This window comes from Equus przewalskii, chromosome 2 (genome assembly GCF_037783145.1).
Source record: "Equus przewalskii isolate Varuska chromosome 2, EquPr2, whole genome shotgun sequence".
In the NCBI taxonomy this organism is placed as follows: domain Eukaryota; kingdom Metazoa; phylum Chordata; class Mammalia; order Perissodactyla; family Equidae; genus Equus; species Equus przewalskii.
The window spans coordinates 74,211,131-74,234,849 of record NC_091832.1 but is presented as its reverse complement, the minus strand read 5'-3'; positions in this window follow the sequence as shown (position 1 = coordinate 74,234,849).

Below are 23,719 nucleotides of genomic sequence, written 5' to 3'. Positions count from 1 at the left end.
TACTTTCATAGATATGTACTTTCCCAAGGAGAAATCATGTATTGCTATTTTAATAGCACGACTGATTCTGGTCTAGCAAATAACTTGATGGTAAACTATGTGAGTCTAATCAAGGAAAGCACAGACATCACCGCTGACACACTCAGGTTTCATGACATCAATCAAGGAATTAAATGTTAACCTAAGGATTGAGATGCTTGCCTAGAGTCTCAGAGTATGGTGTTAGGGCTCATTTTAGCTTATAAGTATTAACCCATTCTTCCCATCTCATGACATTTTGAATTAGTTGTTTCTATCTAAACAGCTTCCCTCCTTAGATTTCAGCTATAATATTGGTCTTTAATTCACTGTATACTTTAACAATAAAATGAAGAACTTGAGGGAATAGAAGGAATCAAAAATACTGAAAGAGTGTGAAGTTAGAATTCATTACAAACATTGAAAAGCTATGACAAAATATTTTAATATATTTTACCATTTCCCAAGTGAATGACTCTCAATGCTATACAAGGTTATATAATTCCTTAAATACAAAGGTTGATAGGCACTATTCTGTGTATTTTTTCCTCACTAAAAAGACAATACATTTTATATTTATTTTTTAAAGAGTAAAAATGCAGTTTGTACATTGAAGTCAGAAACCAAAGGCAACATATAAATTCCGTTCTGAAGAATATACCAAGTTTTCAGTTTTTAATTTTACAAGGCTCTGGTGAATTCTTGAATTTGACTTTAGTAATTTATCTCTAGACTTAAAAGGGGAAAAATTCCTAAATGTGTGTGGATTGATGTTCTCTTTGGATACACTTTTCTCTGAGTGAAAATTGATTGATTCTACTTAAGTCTGCAATTATAAAGATCATAGATATGTGTATTATTAAAAATGGATGGAGGCAAGAGGAAATTTAGTTTCATACGCTGCCTGTGTTTTTGAGTTTTACGTGGTGAGAAATGATAGCAAAACATACAAATATTTTTACTTCATATTCTACCTACAAGAATGAGAAATCATTTTAATATCTGCATGAATATCTTCTTCATCTGAGAGGACCATGTCAGTTTGATCTTAAGGAGGATAAGTATTTATAGATTTCATATAAATTGAATAATTTATAAAAAAATGACTGCTTGGCATTTAAACATTCATATTAAAACAAAGATTACAAAAAAGTAACAAATGCAACAAAATGGATTCAACAGGGACTCTTAAAAAAGCAAAAAATAAAATGACACTGTTCAATAAAAGAAAATTTAGAATTGCTGAATTAGATGTCAAATTGACAACATTCCTTACACTGATTCACTCATCAGAGTTGCTCATTAGCATGAAAAACAAGTCTTTATAATAGTTTTGCTCATGTTAGAAGTATGTAATGAGTGAAAATAAGAAAGCATATAAAATATGTCAGTGTTTCAAAGCAAAGCAATAAACAAAAATAAGAAAATGAATACAATCATCTTGACTTACATAATAATTAGGATGATTTGTTATGTTAGCAAATGAAGTTAAAGTTAAAATATGTTGAATCATTAAACAGAATGGAAAATTTCAGAGAAAAGATTAGTTAGCTATGCAACCCTGAATGCTCAAATTAAATCTGCTGGAAAATACTGAAATAAAAGCTCAGTTTTACATTTAACAGCATCTTTAATAAATTAAATTTGCTCAATAAAGTTACCATGGAAATCTAGGAACAAAGTTCCCTTGAATTTGTCAGGTGATAGATTCTTTGAAGTTTAAATTCAGGAGGTTGAACAGAAATCAGTTCATTCAACTATTCATTTCATAGATGAGGAGATGAGCCTCATAAGGTTACTCAAATTTCCCATAGTAGCAAAAGCAAATACTAGAAAACCAGCAATAGAACCCAGTTTTCCCAGTAATCCAGTTAGTTGACCCAGAATTGATGATCTGGAGATACCACAAGACCCAAATGATGGTTAACCTGTCTAATCCAGTGGAGAGAATGACCAAAGAAAGAACTGAAAAATTGTTTATATAAGACTTAGATGCTAAGCCATGGGCCAGACATTATTCCCATTGAAACAGGAAAACCATGTGACCTTGCCTAGCCTGGAGAGGCCCCAGGTATGTAGTAGGAGATAGACACAACCAAAGACTACGAAATGTACTTAAGAGCCAATCTGAAAGCATTCCCTATTTCCTAAAATCAAACCCTAACAGAAAATCCCACCCAAAGAAAATACTCACCAATCAAATATTGTGGCTCAAATGCCACAAAATCCCACTTTTCACTGAAATTTAGTAGATTTTCTTGAATGAATTTTACTCCATTTGCTGTAGGCTCTTTTCAAGACAGTTTAAAATCCTGGAGACTTTAAACGATTATTTTTTTCTAACTTTCTCTGGTTAAATGGTGCTTTGTTAGAACACAGTCCATTGCATTCATTCTTTTTGTGGCTACCGTAATAATTTTATAAATTAGAATAACGCTTGTAAATTTTCCTCTCAACTTTTTCTTAATTGCCAATTTTTTCCTTTTTCTTTTGCTTTTACCTCTTCTTTTCTCCTTTCAGCCCTAAGTATTATATTCTATCATCTTGAAGTAAGAAGTTGTTAATGAGATATTTTGGAAATTTGTACATCTACTTCTCTCTTCATTGTGTTTCTGTGGAAGTCAGAATTAATAAAAATATGGAGTTGGTCCAAACCTAGTGCTGCAGATTATTAGAGAATTTTATCTCACTTTTTTTCTGGTCAACTCATGTTTGGTCATTGCTGATGCATTTTTCTATGTTTTATCAATTATTTATTTATGTTTTTTACTTTGAATAAAGGAGACATTGAAATCAGGCTTTAAGCCACCATATCTCTCTTCATAAATCTCTCATTTTGCTTCTGTTTTGCCACAATTTCCCGGATTTCCTCCAGATTACAGACGTGTAGCTTTCCGTCTCTTTCACTTTTCTCCGTTACTTGAATTTTAAATTTTGTAAGTCCTCAGTGCTTTTCACTTTCTGCACATTTTCTCTGGTTTATCTTTCATTCCAGTGGTCTTGGAACAATCTCTAAAGCTCTTCTTCATTCTCCAGATTTGATATCTTAAGCCAAGACCAACGGACTAATACATGTAACTGTCTACTTGAAATTTACTTTTGCTAAAATGAAATTCATGCCCTCTCACAAATATGCTGGCCCCAAATTTGGCACACATCCACATATGATTTTTTTTCTAATCAGTACCATGTCAGAGAATAACAACCAAACACAAAACTTGGTTAATAACAGCCAAACACAAAACACAAAACTCACATCTCTTTCTGAAAATTTCCTCAGGAGTTTTTTACCATCCAATACTGTGTAAATAAAATAATTTTAGAATCATTATCTTTATAAATATGTGGGGAAAAGACCATGGCAATGGCCAAATTACTCTCATGCTTGCTTCCAATTTTATCAATTAACTCTAAAGAAAATTGTCAGCTTAACATCATTTTCTCAATTCCTTTGTTCTAGTATGACTTTTGAAAGATTTATAACACATCTTTGGACTCTGTCACTCGATTGCGGCACATTTTCTAGCTTGGCTGCCTTTTTTCAACCTGAAATATATTTGTTCATAGCTTTAGCCTATGGCTTCAATAAATTTTCATCAATTGTTTGTTTCAAATTCCAAGGTGATATCAAATTTAATCTTGAACAAACTTTTCTATAGACTTCATGGCTTATTTAATCATACTTTTCATTATGTTGCTCCTGGAAAACAAATATCTCTTAAATGTTTTAAAATAGTTTTGGTGATTTTTCTTCCCATCTTAATAAAGCCACAGAGGTTTGATTTCATGTAGTCATTTATTCTGACTCATGCAAAAGATTCAGACTTGCATATTCAAATCTATTTTTAGTACTAAATTACATATTTGAAATCATCAGATAAGAACATTCCATAATTTAAAATGGACTGTTCCCACTTTTCAGTAATTCTCTAATTTTAGTTGGGTCAGTGCTATCATCTTCTGCACTGTCAAATTATTTTAGGATTTATACTTACTTTGGTAAATTTCTTCTGAATTTTTCACAATATCTTATTAATGTTCATACTTTGATTTAGAGAATTTGATGAGAGTATTTTGGGATGTAAATTTTTATATTTCCCTATCAAAATGTAAAATTGCTGCTTTAATTAACAAGTAATGGGTACATGGTAAATCTCTGTCTCTTATTCTCTATATATCTACTGTGGCTATATGAGATTTTTACTTTCCATGGTAGTTTTGATACTATTCTACATTCCCCCATATGGCAAACTTATAATCTGAAAAGAAACGAGAGACTTTTTGAAAGTTAATTATAATCAGTATAATTCTAACAGAATCACATATTGCCAAACCCACTATTAAAGAGAAATTTAATTATCTTATATTCCATCCATTTACTTTCAACTTATCTTTTCCTTTATATTTAATTGTGTCTTTTTTAGGCAACATGTTATAGGGCCTTGCCTTTTTATCCACTTTATTTTTGCAGTTAAATTGGAGTTCTTAAAATAATAACACAATGTAAATATTGGCAGGTTAAGATTTAAATCTACAATTTTATTTTTATTATTTGCTTTGTTTTTGTTTCCTCTATTTGGTGTACCTTTGTACTCTTTTCCTATCTTATTTTGAGTTATTTGTATATATTTTTGGTATTTCCTTGTAACTAGTGGCTTTTATTTTTCCTGATTGCTCTAGAGATGGCAATATACACTTGTAAAGTTTTATAGTCTACTAAAAGTTAATTTTGTACAAACATGCTTAAAACACAAAATCCTTGGGGCCAGACCCATGCCTGAGTGGTTAAGTTCATGTGCTCTGCTTTGGCAGCCAGGGGTTTGCCAGTTCAGATCCCGGGCGTGGACCTACACACCATTCATCAGACCATGCTGTGGCAGCATCTCAAATAGAACAACTAGAATGACCTGCAATTAGGATATACAACTATGTACTGGGGCTTTGAGGAGAAAAAAAAAGAGGAAGATTGGCAACAGATGTTAACTCAGGGCCAATCTTGAAAAAATATGTATACATAGAATCCTTGAAGACAAATAGATCTTTTTACCCTCTCACATAACTTCATGTTACGGTTTTTATAATTATAAATCCACATGCATTGAAAGCTCTGCAAGAAGTTTTTATAATTTTTACTTTAAACATTCACACATATTTTAAAGAACATAAGCAGTAAATATCTTTTATCTTTACCTAGCTCGTTGCTATTTCTGTTGCTCTCTCTTCATTCTTGAAGATATAAGATTCCCTCTAGTACCATTTACCTTCATCTTGGTGGACTGCCATTTGCATCACCAATAGAGTAGGTTTTCCATTATCAAATTCCCTTCATCAGAGAATATCTTTAATTCCATTTTACATCTAAAGGACATTCTCACTGCATGTAGAATTCTTGGTTGACAGTACTCTTATTTAAACACTGTAAAGATGTTCCACTGTTTTGTAGCTACAGTGATTTTTGTTGAGAAATTCACTATTACTGTAACTTTTCATCTTTTTCTAGTTGCTTTTAAGAGTTTTTCTTTTCCTTTGGCTTTTAGCAGTTTCTTTATGATGTGTCTAGGTGTGGTTTTCTTTGAGTTTATCCTGTTTGAAATCCTGAGCTTCTGGAATCTGTAAATGTATGTCTTTTATCTTATTTTTGAACTTTCAGGCATTGTTTCATACATGCATGTCTGTGTATGTGTGTGCTTGCCATATGTTTATTTATACATATACAAGTGTAAAAATAAATATATGTGTAGATGTATACACGCACATATGATTTTTGCCCCCGATGCCTTTCTCATTTTATTCTGGGACTCTAACTACTCATATATTAGACTCTTTGATGGTTTCCCGTAAGTGTCCTAAAAGCTGTTCATTTGTTATCAGTCATTTCTTTTTTCCCTTTGTTCTTGTAATTGCACAAATTTTGCTTCATTGTTCCTAATTTAACTGACTCTTCTGTCATATACATTCTACTATTGAGCCATTCAGTAAAGTTTTTGTCCCCTGAGCCTGCCCCCAATATATTCTATTATTCAGATCCAATTTTCTCATTTGGTTCTTTATTTTAATAATTTCTTTTTCAATGATGAGAATTCCTATTGTTTTTCTTTTTCTTTTTATTAATTTCATGTTTCCTCCCCTTTACTACTTTAAGTCTTTGCAATTTTGGTTTTGGTCTGCACACTCATGCATTACTGAGAAGTTTATCTGAGACTTACGTGGGCGGTTCAAATGTCATACCACATTTAAAGGTTCCATTATGGAGTCTGAGTCTGTCCCACGCTGAGTAGCTTAGGTGTTAGGCTAATACATATAAGGTTTATACATAGAATTAAGGAAATCTCTAGCTCTCTTCCACCTGGGATTATCCTTTACTTTATGCCTGCAGAGGATCCTTTCTCTGGTTCCTCTGGACTGATAGATAGAAGTTTTACTGTTTTATTCTCTCCATACTGCTGTACTTCTCTGCAACTAGATATCACCTTTGGGGTAAAGCTGCAAGAAAGAAAACAATAACAACCATAATAATGAAATATTTATCCCTTGTATGAGTTTTAACAGCCCTCCACAATCAAAGCTGCTTTTGTTTATTTGTTAAAGTTCCCAGGAAGTTGCTTTGTTGCTTCTTTTTTGTATTTCATAAAGTCATTTTAGCCAGCCCCAATTATCTAGTGGTTAAGGTTCAGTACTCTCATCACTGTGGTCCAGATTAGTTTCCAGTCAAGAAACCATACCACCTGGCTGTCAGTTGTCATGCTATGGAAGCTGAGTGTTGCTGTGATACTGAAAATTGTGCCACTGGCATTTAATACCAGCAGGCTTACCCATGGTGGACAGGTTTCAGCAGAGCTTCCAGACTAAGACAGACTATGAAGAAGGGTCTAGCCACCCACTTCCAAAAATTTGACAATGAAAACCCTATGAATAGCAGTGGGGCATTGTCTGATACAGCACCAGAAAGTGAGAGGATGGCACAAAAAGTCCAGGCATAGTCATGCTACACTGTACCATGGTCACTAGGATTTGAAATCAAATAGCACTAAAACAAAAGAGATTTTAGTAGAAAGTGTGGGTTTTAGGGGGCTTATGCCATAAGAATATGCCAAAGCAGACTTGAAAACTCTTTTCATATTTTCCTTTAAATATGAAGTATTATAAATAAATTTTTTAATTTTATTGAGGTCAATAGTTTATAACATTGTGAAATTTCAGTTGTACGTTATTATTTGCCCATCATCATATATATTTGCCCTTTACCCCTTATGCCCACTCCCCAAACCCCATGCCCTCTGGTAACCACTAATCTGTTCTCTTTGTCCATGTATTTGTTTATCTTCCACATACAAGTAGAATCATACAGTGTTTGTCTTTCTCTGTCTGGCTTATTACGCTTAACAAAATACTGTCAAGTTCCATACATGTTGTAGCAAATGGGATGATTTTGTCTTTTTTTATGGCTGAGTAGCATTCCATTGTGTGTATATATATATATATACACACCACATTTTCTTATCCATTCATCAGTTGATGGGCCCTTGGGGGTTACTTTCACAACTTGGCTATTGTGAATAATAGTGCAATGAACATAGGGGTGCATATGTCTCCTTGAATTGTTTATTTCAAATTCTTTGGATAAAAGCCCAGTAGTGGGATAGCTTGGTCTTATGTTATTTCTATTTATAATTTTTTGAGAAATCTCCATACTGTTTTCCGTATTGGCTGTACCAGTTTGCGTTCTTACCAGCAGTGTTGAGGATTCCCTTTTCTCCACATCCTCTCCAATATTTGTTGCTTTTTGTCTTGGTAATTATAGGCATTCTAACAGGTGTATGGTGATGTTTCATTATAGTTTTCGTTTGCATTTTCCTTATGATTAGTGATGTTGAACATTTTTCATTTTTCTGTTGGCCATCTGAATATCTTCTTTGGAAAAATGTCTCTTCATATCCTCTGCCCACTTTTTGATCAGGTTAGTTTTTTGCTGTTGTTGAGTTATATGAGTTCTTTATATATTTTGCAGATTAACCCCTTATCATATATATGATTTACAAATATTTTCTCCCAGTTAGTGGATTGTCTTTTCATTTTGTTCATGGTTTCCTTTGCTTTGCAGAAGCTCTTTATTCTGATGAAATACCATTTGTTTACTTTTTCTTTTATTTCCCTTGCCCAAATAGACATGGTATTTAAAAACATCCTTCTAAGACCGATGTCAAAGAGTGTACTGCCTATATATTGTTCTAAGAGTTTTATGGCTTCACGTCTTACCCTCAAGTCTTTAATCCATTTTGAGTTAATTTTTGTGTGTGGCAAAAGATAATGGTCTACGTTCATTCTTTTTCATGTGGCTGTCCAGTTTTCCTAACACCGTGTATTGAAGAGACTTTCCTTTCTCCATTGTATGTTCTGAGCTCCTTTGTTAAAGATAGGTGTCTGTAGAAGTGTGATTTTATTTGTTGGCTTTCAATTCTGTTCCATTGATCTGTTTCTCAATTTTTGTACCAGTACCATGCTGCTTTGATTACTATAGCTTTGTAGTATATTTTGAGGTCAGGGGTTGTGATGTTTCCAGCTTTGTTCTTTTATCTCTGGATTGGTTTAGCTATTTGGAGTCTTTTGTTGCCCCATGTGAATTTTAGGATTCTTTGATCTATTTCTATGAAGAATGTCATTGGTATTCTGATTGGGATTACATTGAATCTGTAGATTGCTCTGGGTAGTATGGACATTTTAACTATGTCTATTCTTCTGATCCATGTGCATGGAATCTCTTTCCATTTCTTTATGTCATCAATTTCTTTCAATAATGTCTTACAGTTTTCATTGTATAGGTCTTTCATCTCCTTGGTTACATTTTTTTCCTAGATATTTTATTCTTTTTGTTGAGACTGTAAATGGGATTGTACTCTTGAGTTCTCTTTCTGTTAGTTTGTTATTAGAGTATAGAAATGCAACTGATTTTTGTAAGTTGATTGTATACCCTGCAACTTTGCTGTAGTTGTTGATTATTCCTAATAGTTTTCTGATGGATTCTTTAGGGTTTTCTGTTTATAAAATCATGTCATCTGCAAACAGTGAGAGTTTCACTTCTCCTTGCCAATGTGGATATCTTTTATTTCCTTTTCTTGCCTAATTGCTCTGACCAAAACCTCGAGTACAATGTTAAATAAGATTGGTAAGAGTGGGCACTCTTGTCTTTTTCCTGTTCTCAGAGGGATGGCTTTCAGTTTTTCCTCACTGAGTATGATGTTGGCTGTGGGTTTCTCATATAGGGTCTTTTTGATGTTGAGATATTTTCCTTATATACCCATTTTGTTGACAGTTTTTATCATAAATTGATGTTGGATATTGTCAAATTCTCTGTCTATTGAAATGATCATGTGGTTTTTATTCCTCATTTTGTTAATGTCACATATCACATTGATTAATTTGTGGATGTTGAACCATCTTTGTGTCCCTGGTATAAATCCCACCTGATCATGGTGTATGATTCTTTTAATGAATTGCTGTATTCAGTTTGCCAATATTTTGTTGAGAATATTTTGCTCTATGTTCATCAGGGAAATTGGCCTGTAATTTTCCTTCTTTGTGTTGTATTTGTCTGGATTTTGGATCAGGTTTGTTAGCCTTATAAAATGTCTTAGAAAGTGATTCATCTTCTTCAATTTTTTGGAATAGTTTGAAAAGGACAGATATTAAATCTTTGAATGTTTTGTAGAATTCTTCAGAGAAGCCATCTGGTCCTGAACTTTTATTTTTTGGGAAGCTTTTGATTCATGTTTCAATCTCTTTACTTGTGATTGATCTATTCAGATTCTCTATTTCTTCTTGGTTTGGTTTTGAGAGGTTGTATGTGTCTACGAATTTATCCATTTCTTCTACATTATCCAAGTTGTTGGCCTATAGTTTTGCACACTATTCTCTTATAATCCTTTGTATTTCTTTGTTATCCACTGTAATTTCTCCTCATTCATTTCTAAATTTTTATTTAAGCCTTCTCTATTTTTTCCTTAGTGAGTCTGGCTACGGGTTCGTCAATTTTGTTTATCTTCTCAAAGAATCAGCTCTTAGTTTCATTGATCCTTTCTATTGCTTTTTTTTTTTTGCTTTCAATTTCATTTATTTTTGCTGATTTTTATTATTTCCCTTCTTTCACTGACTTTGGGCTTTGTTTGTTCTTGTTCTAGTTCTGTCAGGTTCAGTTTAAGATTGTTTGAGATTTTTCTGTTTGTTAAGGTAAGCCTGTATTGCTATGAATTTCCCTCTAAGGACCACTTTTGCTGCATCCCATATGAGTTGGTATGGTATATTTTCATTTTCCTCCAGCTATTTTTTGATTTCTCCTTTAATTTCTTCAATGATCCATTGACTGTTCAGTAGCATGTTATTTGGTCTTCACATATTTGTCACTTTCCCAGCTTTTTTCTTGTAGTTGAGTTCTAGTTTCATAGTATTATTGTTGGAAAAGATGTTTGACCTTGGGAAAGATGTTTATTGAGGCTTGCTTTGCTTCCTAATATATGATCTGTCTTTGAGAATGCTCCAGGGGCACTTGAGAAGAACGTGTTTTCTGCTGATTTTGGATGGGGTGTTCTATATATATCTATTAAGTCCATCTCATCTAGCTTTTTCATTTAGTTCCACTATTTTCTTATTGACTTTCTATCTGGATGATCTACCCAGTGATGTGAGTTGGATGTTAATGTCCACTACTATTATTGTGTTGCTGTTAATATCTCTTTTTAGGTCAATAAATACTTGTCTTATGTACTTTGATGCTCCTGTGTTAGGTGCATATATATTTATAAGTGTTATATTCTCTTGGTGGAGTGTCACCTTTTCTCATTATATACGGCACCTCTTTGTCTCTCATTGCCTTTTTTATCTTGAAGTCTACTTTGTCTGATATATAAGTATGTGCACCTGCTTTCTTTTGTTTGCCATGAGCTTGAAGTATCATCTTCCATCCCATCACTCTGAGCCTCTGTTTGTCTTTAGTGCTGAGATGTGTTTCCTTTGTTTCTTCTCCTGTGTATTTTGGAGTGCCAATTCAGTTTTATGGCTCTCTATGATGATTTCTGTTTCTCTTTATTTATCATTTGTGTCTCTGTTCTGATTCTTTGTTTGGTGGTTCCCATGAGATTTGTATAAAAGATCTCATAGATGAGATACTTCATTTTCTAAGAACCTCTCATGTCCTTAGCCTCAGCAGTTTCCATCGCTTTCCTCTTCCCCATCTAAGCTGTTGTTGCCACATATTATTCTGTTTACTGTTGTGAGTTTGCGGTTAAAATGAAGTGTTTATATTTATTCTTGATGTTTTCCTTCCCTTTATCTTTAATGTTATAATTGTGTTTGCTAACCTGTTCTGATAGAAAGTTTCAATTTTCTGCCTATCTGTTTGCTCAAGGCTTTGTAAGCCATTTTTTGGTCAGGTATAAGGAACTTCTTGATCATTTCTTGTGTTTGTGGGGGGTGGGGTCTTGTGGTGATTAACTCCCTCAGCTTTTGTTTATCTGGTAAACTTTTTATTTCTCCATCATATATGAAGCATATTTTCACTAGATAGAGTATTCTTGGCTGAAGGTTCTTGTCTTTCAGAATTTTGAATGTGTCATCCACTCTCTGATAGCCTGTGAAGTTTCTGCTGAGAAATCCACTGAAAGCCTAATAGGAGGTCCTTTGTAGGTTATTTTCTTCTGGCTTGTTGCTCTTACTACTTCTTCTCTGTCGTTGAATTTGCCAGTTTTACTAATATATGCCTTGGAGAAGGTCTTTTTACATTGATGTCATTAGGAGTTCTATTAACTTCTTTTACTTGTAATTCCAGCTTCTTACCCATGTTTGGTAAGTTCCCAGCTTTTATTTCTTTGAACAAGCTCTCTGCTTCTTTCACCCTTCCTCTCCCTCTTGAATGCCTATAATCCTTATGTTGCATTTCCTAATTGAGTCAAATATTTCTTGGAGAATCTTTTCATTTCTTTTAGTCTTAGTTCTCTCTCATCCATCTGAAGCATTTATATATTTATATTCTAAATTTCTAATTCTGTCTTCCATAATATCAGCTCTGTTTTTTTTGAAGACTCCAGATTTTTCTTTATCTCATTCATTGTGCTTTTCTTCTCCAACATTTGTGATTGGTTTTTCTTTATAGTTTCAATCTCTTTTGTGAAGAACTCCCTCTGTTCATTAATTTCTTTCTGATTTCATTGAACTGTCTTTCTCAGTTCTTTTGTAACTCATTGAGATTTTATGTGATAGCCATTTTGAATTCTCTGTCATTTGGATTGCAAATTTCTGTGACTTCAGGATTGATTTCTGGTAGTTTTCTTTTTCTTTCTAGTCTGGAGTGTTAATATAGCTCTTTATGCTGTTTGATGGGGTACATTTTTGCCTTCACATAGTGATAGTATTTGGTCACAGATTCCACCTGCCACCACTGGGTTGGGGACAGAAACTGTATTCTGAGCCTGTTGCAATGCCTATCAACTGTGCCTGTTTGAACCTTGGCCACTCCTTGGGACTGCAGTGGTCCTGTGGGCTCTCACACTGAATGGGATAGCAATCATGTTGGGGCTCGGGGCTGCTGCCACTTGCTCCCACAGCCCTACAGAGATGCACTCCCCACTTTAGAGCCACAGTGGCACTATAGAAATTCATGGCAGCCAGTAACTCATTTTCCCAGGTATGCAGATCTGCCACATCTCCTCCTCCGTCACACCAGCTGTTAGGCTAGTTGGGCATAGCCTCTCCACTGGGTCTGAGCCTAGGCCACTCCCTAGGGGCCACAGTGGCACTGTGGGATCTCCTACCAGGTGGGAAAGTGATCATATGAGGGCTCAGGGCTGCTGCCACCTGGTTCCACAGTCCTGCTGAGATGCATTACCCCTTAGGCGGCACGGTGGTACTGTAGGCATTCATGGCAGCCAGGAACTCATTAGCCAGGTGCACAGAGCCGCTGCTGTCTCCTCCTAGGTCACACCAGCCATTATGCTTGGTGGGCAGAGTGTCCCCACTGGGTCCAAGCCTAGGCAACTCCCTGGGGACCATGATGGGACTGTGGGCTCTCTCGTCAGGTGGGAAAGCAATCACACTAGGATTCAGGGCTGCCATCACTTGTTACCCCAAATGAACAGAGGCTTGCTCCCACCCTCAGGTTCACAACAGTGCTATGGGTGCTCCAGCAGGAGAGCAATTGCATGCCTGCACAGGGTTGCCCAGGGGAGCCATAGAGTGCTCACCTACCTCCACCACTTCCCTAGGGGTACTCCATCCACCTTCCAATGTATAGCTGTGTGTCTCTCAGGCATCCTGTTGTGTTGTGTGGGTATCCTCCACTGATCAATGAATGTCCATTTAATTGTATTTTGAAGGCAGAGAGACAAAGGGAATGGCTCATTCCAGCATGTTGCTGACATCACTCCTAGAAATAATTTTTAAGAATTACTGGAGGCTGTTTAGTCCCAAGCCCTCAATTTAAAAATGAGGGAATGCAAACCTGAATTAAACTTAGTTATTAGAATAATTAACATTATGTAGACATGAATATAATTTGTATTCTCAAACAAAGTGTTAGATGAGAAATATTTATGAAAATTGAGGTTCATATAAGTAACTAAAATGATTAAACATTGTGAAGTAGTGTATTTATTTTTTCATTCAATCAATACATTTTTATTGAGCACTAACAAAGTACCAATCATGATATCAATTTTAATTTCAGATAAAATGTTGACAATTAAGAGATATTTAATGAAAAGGAAAAAAATAGATACACTAGCAAACTTTCCAAATATAGTAGAGTTTATAAGGTACCAAAAGAAATTAAATTTTCAACCAACCAAGGTTATTTTTAATATATATTCTAAAATTCACATTAGAATATATTTTATGCAGGAAAACCCCACATTGAAAGTCGCTCAAATTTATTACATTATGTTGAGACTGTATAACCTCAGGTTTTTGGTTTGTATGTCTGTGCATATGCTTAATGACAGAAGAGATTATTCTTGTGGCATTGTGAGTGCACAGATATGGTGCTGTGGATAAGAATTGAACAAACCCCATAATGCCAAAAACTCTGGGAATAATATCAAATTCTACAACTGTGGATACAAGACTTGTTTGTGAATTCATCTGTCATCAAATCATATGACACATGATGATCTCTGGGAGCATAAAAATCAGGACATCTTTCAAGACATTTTCCCTTTTTATTTTCCAAGACATTACTCAATTATTTATACCACTCCGTTGAAAGTAAGACCAGTTACCATCAACTACTTAAACAAAATCTTCTTCTAAAAAAATATATATATCTCAAAGTGGCTCATCTGATGTTCTACGTATGCCTGACACTACTTGAGTGTTTATGACTAACTGATTTTGGTATCCTGAAATAAAATAGATAAGGTGAGCATGTTATTTTAAAGATCTCTCAATGAAGGAGGATCCAAAAACACTTTAAGTGCTTTCTCTCCCTTCCCCATGTATATCTTTCTATTCATAAAATTCATTTCTCACTACGGTGTTGCTTTATTCTGATTTAAAGTGGGAGGAGGAGTAAGTATGTTTGAGGAACTTAGAAATTGTAATTGGTGCTCTATGACGTGTAACAAGTTATGAAGCATGGGCTGTGCTCCTTTTGACAGAAAACTACCTGATACTCTCCATAGCTTAGAGAAAGCACGTGGACTACTTTATTTGGTAGTTAACTACAATGCACAGATTTTCTCTAACACTTTCAGGGTCTGTTAATTTCTCTTATAAACCATGCCTGCTTGGGAACCTCAGCTTTCACACTGGCAGGTCATCAGTCCAATGATTGTAAGACATTCCCTAATGGAGTTTTTATCTGGGCTGATAAAATGTTCTTAGTGTACAAACCTAAAAATCCTAAACTATAAATTATTTCCAACAGTTTAAAATAAAACCAGGGAATAAACGGCAACACAGTATAGAGGATGTTAAATTATCTGATAAATTTAAACAGTTTATCTAGAACAAAAGTGTACTAACATTGAGATTTGAAAATTTGAAAAGTGTCTTTCCCATTCCAGAAATCAGATGTTTGAATAAGTTCATGGTATTTTTAGATTTCCATAATGAAATCACAAGTTAAATTTATATATTATATTAAGAAAGAATTTTGATTTTGAATGAAAAATATTTTTGTAATTACTCAGTGTGCAGTGTATGTTTGCATGTGCTTGCTTTAATAGGAAAGTTAATATGCCCCAGTTTTTTCTATAAAGATATGATTAAGAATATAATTTTTAATTTGGGACTAAATGCAATGTTTCTCAGATGTTTTCATAAAAACACACCTATTGGCAAAAAATAAAATGACTTTATATCCTCCAGACCAATTTCCCCTGATTGACCATGTCCCAGATATTTATGAAAATAATCTGAGGAAACACTTGCATAAATTTTATACAAATGTAACTTGTGAATTTTAATTACACCATAATTTATCTATTAATTTCCATTTTTGTACTCAAAACCACTAGGGAAAAGTCATTTTCCAGAAAGATGTGGCAAGCTTATCTGAGAGATTCATATATTTTGGAAACATGAGGTATAGACAATTAAAGTTGAGCAGCAGTAAGTTAAACAAAATTTTCACATGAGGATTGGGTAATTTAAAATAAGCTTTCCATTTTGATCTATGAATGAGATGAATGATATTCATGCTAAGATTGGGCTATCCTAATTTAGACTGGCTGTTTTCAGCACTGTTGGACAGGTGTTCTCCCATCTTCTATTGCAAGGATTCTCAAGTATTGCTCTCAAGGACTAGGGCCATGTTTTATAGAATTTTACCCAACACTCAGAAACATATGGAACTTACAAATTTATTAGTACATTAATATTTAACAGTAAAATAATTTAATGATTGTATTCTAAGACAATATCTATTAAAATTTGGGTGTTAAATGGACTTTTTATGAAATTATGGCTTGATTTGACAAAAGAAAAAATTGTTTATTCTATAGTGGTGAACACATGCTTTGCTTTAAATTTTGCTAAGCTATGAAATATTTAAGTTTGGGAAACCCATGTTTCATATGCAATAAAGCTTGTGCTGTGCTCCAAGATAGGAGAAGACAGAAGTATTGAGTGTGATAGGTACCACAGAAATAGCAAAGTATGTATGTCCCCTCTGATCCTGGAACACAATTGAAACTTCTAGTGGAAGACTTAGGAGAGAGGGAAGCTGAAGTTTTAACAAGAGCATTCACAGCCATTTAGTTCTGAGGTGACAGAGCCTAGCGTTGTTAAGGGGAGAGGACTATTTTCCCCATCTGCAGCTTTAACATAGTCCCTCTCTGGCATCTAGTGGATTGGAAACCTCAAGACATAGTACCCTGGGGATTACAAAAGGATTCTCTTCAGTGAGATAAATAAAATAAAATGGAGCTCCTTCAGTGACTATATGTGAAATAAACTTCAACAGTAGGGTTATGAAGCTGAAGAAAGCAAGCCCATGGTGACTGTTTTCTGGGGACAGTACAGAAAACTGGTTTGTAATATACATGAAAAACTGATTTTAGGAAATATCAAAAATAGCTGAATTTGGAGCTAGAACTTCAAAGGCAATCTTGCAGAGTCTGAATGCATTTTTGAAATCAAGCTACTTCACTCATCTTGCCAGAATGGTGAAAGCTGGTGACATTTGCATTATTAAATCAAACACACCCTAAACATATCATATGATTTATCAATCAAAATTAGCTATTTTATCCACTATTCTCCTTTTTGCATATGCCTATTCTCAGTAAGAGATTCCATCTTTCATTCAGAAAGTAAAACTAGAAATCTCCAAACCGTACTCAGTTTAAATCTTTTCCTTATCTCAGTCCCAACATATTCAAATTTAATGATTTAAAGATCAAATTTAATCACTGCTACCCTTGCAAAACATTTTATTTCCATTTTTTTTCCTTTTTTTCCCCTTTTCAGGTTAGAGTATTATAATGTTTTGCCCAAACTGCTTAAAATAGTTTAAATGCATGTAATATTTCTTCTTTCCAATCGATGAGCAAAGCAATCTAACTCTACAGATTGTCTCTAATTTATTTTCAAAATGGCTCAATAGTCTACGAGTATCTACAGAATTAAGGCAAAACACTATGTCCTACGTTTGTCTGCTATTACCATCTGGTGCTTATCTAGTTGAGAGTCTTCATTTCTTTTTTCTTTTCTTTTTTTTTTTTTTGAGGAAGATTAGCCCTGAGCTAACATCTGCTGCCAATCCTCCTCTTTTTGCTGAGGAAGACTGCCCCTGAGCTAACATCCATGCCCATCTTCCTCTACTTTATATGTGGGAAGCCTATCACAGCATGGCTTGCCAAGCAGTGCCATGTCGGCACCTGGGATTCGAACCAGCAAACCCTGGGCCGTTGAAGCACAACGTGTTAACTTAATCACTGCGCCACCTGGCCAGACCCGAGAGTCTTCATTTCTAACTATGTTGCTCAATTCACTCTATCCTCTAATCATCCGAAACTCTGCATAAGGTTTGGAACATTCTACATACTGGAATTCTACATTTCCATGCCTTTGTTCATATTGAACACGTAGGTTGACAGTCATAAGGCCTTCGCTGTCATTAATATTCTATTTGTCTTTCAAGTCTCAACACAGATACTTCTCCATCATGATATTGTTCTTAATTATTTATTTATTATTGTCAATTGACAATTTATGTATTAATTATCATTTTCTTTGTGATCATAGATCTTTGCTTCTACATGTATTATAGGGTTTGGTTTTTATACAGATTCACATTTATTTTAGGTGTTTGAATTATCATTTCTTTTTTTTAATCAAGGTAAATTTTTCATAACATGAAATAAACCATCTTAAGTGTATAATTCAGTGGCATTTAGTACATTCATGGCATTGTGCAACCATTGCCTCTTTCTAGTTCCAAGAGATTTTCATCACCCCACCAAGGAAACACCATAGTCATTAAGCAGGCACTCCTCATTCTCTGGCCCTTGCAAAATCAGCTTTCTATCTCTATAAGTTTACGTATTCTAGATATTTTATACAAAAGGAATCATACAATATGTTACCATTTGTGTCTGGCTTATTTCACTTAGCATAATATTTTCAAGGTTCATTCACACTGTAATTGTATCAGTAGTACATTATTTTTCATGGCTGAATAACATTCCATTGCATGTAAATACCATATTTTGTTGATCCATTTATCACAAGATGAACATTTGAGTTGTTTCTGTCTTTTGGCTGTTGTAACTAGTGCTGCTGTGAAGACTCATGTGCAAGTATTTGTTCGAATATCCATTTTCAATTATTTTTGGTACATACCTAGAAGCACAATTGTTAGATCATAGAGCAATTCTGTGTTTAACTTTTTGAGGACCTGCCAAACTCTTCTCCAGAGTGTCTGTACCATTTTACATTTCTATGAGCAATGTACAAGAATTCTAACTGCTCCACATCCTTTACAACACTTGTTACTGTTCATTTATTGTTAGGGAAACCTAGTAGATGTGGAGTTGTATCTCATGGTAGTTTTGATTTGCATTTCTTTAATGACCATTGATGTTGAGCATCTTTTCACGTATTTATTGGCCATTTGTATATCTTTTTTGGAGAAATATCTAGAGAGTGAAAAAATGCACAGAATGGGAGAAAATATTTGCAAGTCACATTTCTGATAAATTTCTAGCATCCAGAATATATAAAGATCTTCTACAACTCAACAACAGAAACAAACTATCCAATTAAAAGTGAGCAAAGGACTTGAATCACGATTTTAATAACTATTTTTAAGGAATGAGCATAAGAAATGAGATCTTCCTATTTATTCTTACAACCCATAGTAAAGTACATTGGACAGTTGTACTAACCCTTAATATTGAGGAAAGCAGGTTTCAAATTTTTGTATTTATCAAAGATTGATCTTTGCAAGGGTGTAGGTTGAGGACACCATCAACTACCAATACTAATTAAATCCAAAGGTGGGATGATGAATTCAAGATGAGCAACCCCAAAATGTGAAAGTTGGCTTTATTCACTGTGACTCTCAGAAGATCTGCTCTGCACAATGAATTTTTCCACAACATATGTAACTTATTATTTTCTTAAATTTAGGCTTTATATTCCTCAAAGATGTGATGGTTAGTTTTATGTGTCAACTTAGCTGGGCTATGAGTACCTAGATACTTGGTCAAATACCATTCTAGATGTTGCTTTGAGAGTATTTTTAGAGGAGATTAATATTTAAATCAGTAGACTTTGAATAGATCAGATAAACCTTCATAATATGGGTGGACCTCATCTAATCTCTTCTGGGCCTTAATGTGCAAAGACTGATGCTCCCTGAGGAGAAGAGTTCCCCTTGCAAATTGCCTTTGCATATAAACATATCCTATCATTCTATTGGTTCTATTTCTCTGAAAGCCCCTGACTAATACAATTGTATATATTCATTTCAAATAGTTAGAATTTTATGGATCTCATTATATACTTTAAAAGAGCACTTATCTTCTCCCTCCACACTTATTTCTTGTTCCCCCAAAGCAACTGCTTTCAAATCTTTTAGCTGAGTTTTCACTCTCACTTTTCTAACTAACATCTTTATAATACTATTTAATTTTTTCCATGTTAAGCATTTGTCAGTGGGTTTGCTTTACTATAAAAGATGAAAATTTGCTAATTTTATTCCCCTTTTTTCATCATTTCTAGTCTCCAAACCTTCCATTATTATTTGGGATAAGAGATCATTTGATATTTATATTATTATGAATTTCATATATTTATAATAATATATAATTATATAATTATATGTTATGAATATATATATAGTAAATTATGTACATGCATATATACACACATATATGTGTATGCACATTTTAGTATATGTATATGTGTATACTTACATTTTTCTAGTCTTACTGTAGATCTTGGGATCTCCTTTTTTTGTCATTGGGATTTCTCTCACCTTTTTGTTGTAAGAACTTTCCTATTTCCTGGATCTCCTATTTCCACCTCCTGTTTTGATGAAGTGTGTATTCTAGTTCTTTCTGAGAAAGATTTGAGATAGAGGCATTAATGGGAACTGAGTTTTTGAAGGTGTATTTATTTAATCTGTTTTTACATTTAATTAAATTTTAGACTGGATATAAAAATTTTTTGAGACATCATTTTAGAGTTCTCTAGTTTCCAATGTTGCAGTTGAGATTATGTGTGTCTTATTCATTCTTGATCCTTTCCTTATAATTTCTTTTACTTCTTTGAACTGTTAAGGTTTCTTCATCATTCTAAATGTTCTAAAATTCACGAAGATATGCCTTTATTTGGGTCCATTTCATTTTATTATCCTAGGTACTTACTTGGTGGGTTCTTGCCATCCTGAAAAGGTTTCTTAAATCTGAAAATTGTACTGAATAATCTCTTTGACAATCCCTTCTCCCCATTTTTAGTGATCTATATATTTTTTAGATAACTTTTATTATTTAAGCTTAGTCTTTCCACACTGGTTCCATAGCTTGATTAAATATATTCTGCTATTTTTAACCTTTTTTTCCTCTATTTCTTCATCTCTATTTTGTAATATTTTTATTGAATTTTTATTTTTTACTAAAATATTTTTATTTTCAAGTGGTCTTATTTTCTACAAATGATCTTTTTTTATAACAGTAGCCTGCTTTTTTGTTTTGTGTAGATGCAATGCTGTCTCTTCTTAAATGTTATATTAATAATAGTTCCTTTGAAGAGTCCTTTTCCCTGCATATATGTATTTTCTAAAAGTTACCATTTTCTGTTTGCTTCTTTGTTTTCTGTCATATTACTAGATTTTATTTTCCTCAGATGCTTGGGATTCCTTAGCTGTCTCAACATATTTAAGACTTATGCCCTAAAAAGCTGTTTTGTATCATCACGTGTGTTAATGTGCTTTATCACCTGTGAATTTGATTGAAGGATGATCTAGCAAGGCTATTATATTTAGAAAATCAAAATAAAAGTGTCTTTAGGTCTTTTCTCTGGGGCAGTTTATTCTTCCCAGTGAAGATGTCTTCCATCCGCCAGAAATTTATGAAATTAATCTGGTATGTTTGTCCTGGGAGTTCTCGGAGCTCAGTGGAGGAAGAAGTCTAGGTGCTCATTGTTCATGAAAGAGAGGTAACATTTATGGAGCGCTTATTCCATGCCAGGTGCTATTTTAAGTGCTCTGCCTTAATTTTCTCATTTATTTCTAACACAATTCTATGAGTTAAACACAAGAATTATACATATTTCACAAATGATGAAACAGATCCAGATAGACTAAATACTAGATTAAATAACTGATAATAAGTTACAAGCCTAGGAAGTGAGAAAATTGTATTAATTTTTCTATAGAATGTCTATACCTTATTTTTTCTTCTTTGACTCTGTAACTAAAGGATCTTGACTTTCACTCCACACGTTAGAAAGGCTTATTAAGATTTTTATTTGTTCGCTTGTTTCTATGTTTTTTTTACTATGATATTATCTCTTCTAGAAGGAATATTATTGCCAATTGTTCAGACTTTTTTTTCGTTTAATTATACGTGATTACAGGTGAAGAGATGAATATATGACATGTTTTGCTTTGGCCTGGGTATATTCACTATGCCTCCAAAGCCATGAGAAATGTTTTGGATATTCATATTATGCTATGATCATAACCCATTAATGAAAGAGAGAGCTTCATGTTCATTATTCTCTCTAGTTGTAGCGCAACTGTTTTCCTGCCTTTACGTTAAATTATTCCAAATTTTCTTATATAGAAACTGTTGTCATCCTTTCACAGCAAAATTGTCAAGGCAATTTTATTTTCTCTTCATGGAGAAAAAGGTAAGGACGAAGTAAACATGACCCACGGATGCTGATCTTAAAAAAAATAATCATTTTTATCTTTTGTTAACGAAGGCTGGATGAAGGGAAGGGAAAATAACATCTTACATAACTCATAGAAGTGATTAAATGACTAAATAAGGTAAAGTGTTGAGATTCTACAGATTATTGTGAACATTAATTGTGAGTCAAGAAGTTTGTGAAATACTGAAGCTGATAATGTGAACACAGAAGACATGAGAGCTATAACTCATTAGCTCTGAAAATAAAAGTATGTGGTGAAAGAGAACCAAAACAAAGAGGAAAAAATACCTAATTTTGAATAATCTTATAGTTTCTAAAATAAAGATGGCTGCAAATTGTATCTTTTTTTCCCATCTTTTGACTTTTAGGCTTTATCATATTTAGTATTATAAATAGCGACTTTTTAATTTCTCCTTTTTCTTCGAATTTGGTCTGAATTTTGACATATGCTAATCTACCAGGTTCATTTTTGACTCATGGGCAAAAATTCATCGTGGCTGTCATTCTTGAGTGCAAGTATGTTTTTAGATATTCATTCCTCCATTGATTAAGCCTTCTTTGAACTACTTTGTTTTCTTCTTTATCCTATTATTTCTAATTAAATTTCCTCAAATTCTAAAAACTAGTTGCATTAAAAATCATTTGTATAGACTACATTTTATTTTCTGTCAAATTATTTTTAGATTTTAAAGAAATTTTTCTTGACCTATTAACTAATTAGTTTTGATTTTGTCTTGTCAAATTCTTAATCATTATTTTCTAAATTTATAATCCAATGCTCTGTATAAGACATATGTTGTTCAAAAGTGTAAAATTTTAAATGTAAAGGTGTTCTGTGAAATGCCATAACAATAAGATATCTTACTAAGATAATTACTTTACATTTATAAAAATTGAATTTATTTTTCTACTTTGTTCATTGTCTCAGATTCGACCTGCATCACAGGAGTTGCTATATAATGCAAAAGAAAATAACTAATGTGCAGAAAAATGCATAATAATCAAATGGATAAATATATTGTTGGAGAGTCCACTTTGCATAGATATTAAGGGAGAGCACATGAAAATATTAAGCACATGCAAGAGACGGCAAGAACAGGACCAAATAATGCTATTATCTGTAACTGAATAACTGTTTCTTTATTTCTCACAGATGCTTATAACCCTCTTCCAACCCTTGAGCAAGACTTGTATCCTTTATTCCAGAAATAAAATTTAAATCCATCTATTTTCCACATCCTTATTGCCACCACTATAGTGCTATCAGATATTTTACCTAGAATTCTATAATTAGTAGCCTCTTAAATCGTCTCCCATCTTCCACTTAAACTAGATTATGTCACTATCATGCTTTAAATCTTTCAATGGCTTCTAATGACACTTAGGAAAAATATCCAAACTCTTCACACAAGCCTGAAAGCTGTGGGGTCTGTCCTCAGCCTGTATCTAGATTGCTTATTGTACAACTCTGTCCTTTTGTAACCATTTCTTCACCACCCTGACATTTGTTCTGTTTCTCTGACATGCCAAGCTTTTATTCTCTATCAAGAGCCTGTATTGCCCAGAACTTAAATGGCTGTCCCTGTCTCATTCTTTGCCTCAGCTTGAATGTAACCTCTTCAGAGACAGCATTTCTAAAGTTGGCCTATTTTCACCACACCTTCAGTTTTTCTACATCAAATCTTACAATCTTTTTAAAATAGCAATGATTATACTCTGAAATAATACTGTCCCCTTATTTACTTGTTTATTTTTGTCACTCAGAACTAGAATATAAGATCCATTATGGTCCTAACAACACGGTATTATTACTTATAAATGGTGCCTTACATAT